Source organism: Peromyscus eremicus, chromosome 11, assembly GCF_949786415.1.
Source record: "Peromyscus eremicus chromosome 11, PerEre_H2_v1, whole genome shotgun sequence".
In the NCBI taxonomy this organism is placed as follows: Eukaryota; Metazoa; Chordata; class Mammalia; order Rodentia; family Cricetidae; genus Peromyscus; species Peromyscus eremicus.
This window is the reverse complement of record NC_081427.1, coordinates 69,401,692-69,404,643: the sequence shown is the minus strand read 5'-3', so window position 1 is coordinate 69,404,643 and position 2,952 is coordinate 69,401,692. Positions and strand designations below refer to the sequence as shown.

At 43.4% G+C, this 2,952-nt stretch overlaps 1 pseudogene; it reads left to right on the top strand.

The window, feature by feature from the left end:
• The first annotated feature begins 363 nt into the window (after positions 1-363).
• Positions 364-797, top strand: LOC131921918 (small nuclear ribonucleoprotein Sm D1-like; annotated as a pseudogene).
• The last annotated feature ends 2,155 nt before the right edge of the window (positions 798-2,952 follow it).

Below are 2,952 nucleotides of genomic sequence, written 5' to 3'. Positions count from 1 at the left end.
ATTCAACACTTACAATCCCATCTGTATGGGAAATGAATTTTTAATGTGTTTTATTGCTACAGGTGGCAACTTGGTAAAAAGCACTGTGTAATAGCGGAAATATTCTAAACACAGTTTTTATTACCTAAAACATTACCCATAGAGCACCAAGTGCATGGTAGGATTGATGACCGGTACCAGAATTCCAAAAAAAAAAGGTTTCTCTGCTATAGGAAACATGTTGCATAACCTGTTTGCATAATGACTGTTAGAGGTCAGCATAGCTACAAACCCTCTGTGAACTTCTCAAGAACATTTGCAAACAGAGGGTTTATAGCTAAAAATGTTCGATCCGCAGGCCTCTGCGTGCTCTTCCGGCCATTCATATGCCTTCTCTGTGAGTCTTGGGATCCTGAATTCCGTGTCCAGTCGGACCAGAAGGAGGCTAAGCCGCTAGGATGAAGCTCGTGAGATTTTTGATGAAATTGAGTCATGAAACTGTAATCATTGAATTGAAGAGTGGAACACAAGTCCATGGAACAATCACAGGTGTAGATGTCAGCGTGAATACACATCTTAAAGCTGTGAAAATGACCCTGAAGAACAGAGAACCTGTACAGTTGGAAACCTTGAGCATTCGAGGAAATAACATTTGATACTTTATTCTACCAGACAGCTTACCTCTGGACACATTACTTGTGGATGTGGAACCTAAGGTGAAGTCTAAGAAAAGGGAAGCTGTTGTAGGAAGAGGTTGAGGCCAAGGTAGAGGAAGAGGATGTGGTCGCAGCAGAGGAAGAGGGGGTCCTAGGCGATAATGTCTTTCGAGATTACTGTTTCAAAGTGATAAGGAATTGGGGGATAGTTTTTGTACAGGTTTTGTTTGTCAATTTTTAATAAATGTTAAGTGTGGGAAAAAGAATGCAAATGTTCAACTTCTAATTAAAAAGAATAATGATGTAATTAGCAAGACAATATAAATGCATATTTATATTGCAGGTGGTAAGGTTTATGTTGCTGCTGCTGTTGTTTTGAGACAGCATCTTACTATGTAGCCCAGGCTGGCCTAGAACTCGCAATGATTTTCTGCTTCCAAGTGCTGTCATTGCAGACATGTGCCACCATGCTTGATGTAAGTGGTAAATGTGAAGACATCTACAGAGACGCTACTTGACCACCGGTCAGACCACAAGAAAAAAAAGACACCTGGGATCCCTTCTCATAGATGTTGATAGTACCTTGAATTTCTGAATTAAAAACTATTATTGAGGAAAGATAGGAAAGAATTGGACGAGGGCTCTGAATGATGAGAAAGTGTGGAACACATCAAGCACTCTTCTAGGTTTGGGATTCAGGAGTCAAGGGGAAGGTAGGAGGAGGACAAGAACACAGAAGACAAGAAGGAAGGGAGAGGTGTGAAGGTAGAGGTAAAAGGCTCTAGAGGAAAAGGGAGGTTGGGAGGGAAAGGAAGATGGTAGAGGAAAGTGTGGCTGCCAGATCCACTCATGTGAGAAACAGCGTTTCCTCCATCTGTGGAGAACTCTCCTTCCGCCATCTTCACGCCAAGGAATTTTAAGGAGCGATATCCTCTGTTGGGTGCTGCAGTGTTCTAGGCCCTGCTATAAGAAATACGTCATCTCACTAGAACAGAGGCTACCACTGTCCCACCTGTACCCTTTCAGGAGTCCTTGGCAGCCTTACGCGGCACTTGCCATGGAAACTCAAAGCTTCCAACCTTGAGCCTGGGTCTTTGTGTAGGAGGGTTTCTCTGCACTCTAACATGTCCCAAACCTGTGGCCAGCGCAGTGCGGGGCAGGGCAGAAGTGTTCAGGTGTTCATGACTTGCAGAACTCCTGTCAACCAACGAGTGCCATTTGGAGATGTGGACCATTCGTTGATTCCTAGCCCTTCGAATGAAGCAATGATGCCTCCGTGAACACAGCCATTATTGTTATTAGCTTTTTGAAATTGTTATTGTTAATGGAACTTCCCTGCCACATGTCAACATGGCCTTGCTGTTTCCTGGGGTCCTATGCCAAACAACCTACTTGTACTCAAATCTTGTCTTGGAATCTGATTTGGGGCAACCTCAAATAAAGGCAGCAAATCTCTTAACAACCCAAAGAAAGCAGTAAAAAGCAACTTCTCATCATTTTATACATGTGCAGATGGATACATGGGAAGATTAATTCAGTTGTCTGGATCATTTAACTGGTAAATGCCAAGCCCGGATTCAAATCCAAATCAAGTGATCTTAATACTGAGCTACACAGCCAGGCCCAAATCCCAAGATGTAAAGTAGACCTTGTGGATATGGTGTGAAAGCCAGAGGCAGTCTGTCTGTCTGTTTGTTTTAAGGTAGCACAAAACTGACTATTATTTTCAAATTCTGACCCTCATTTTTATAAATGCTGCACCAGAGGCGTGTCTGCTAGCTCCGTATGCCTTTCCTCCTGCCCACTTCAGTCAGCTGAAAATTCATCTTGTGGTTTCTCCTTTTTGCTGAGAAGGGCAGTCACAGAGAACTTAGAAGCCGAGTGGATCACTTTTTGCAGGCAGTCAACTTCAATCACATTTGGAAAGTGCTTCGACTCACCAAGTATTCTTAATCTGTGCCTCTACTGGACACACACACACACACACACACACACACACACACACACACACACCTCCCATAACAGTTTCTTGTTTTTGTGTTTGTTTGTTTGATTTTTGAGTAATAATATGAAATGAAAGTGAGTGATGAAAAGAAGTGGAAAAGAAGAAAAATTACATCTAAAACTCATTGGCAGCTCAGCATCCCCTCTCCTTGTCCATGACCAGGACTCCCATGCCTCCACGTGGGCAGGCAAACACTGGAAGGCAAATCTGATCTCAGCTGATTCACTAAGTGGCTGTGTGAAATCGAGCAAATTACCTCACTCCTTGGGGTCTTTGTTGTCCCCTGGGGGGGGGGGAGAGTTTCACATGCAG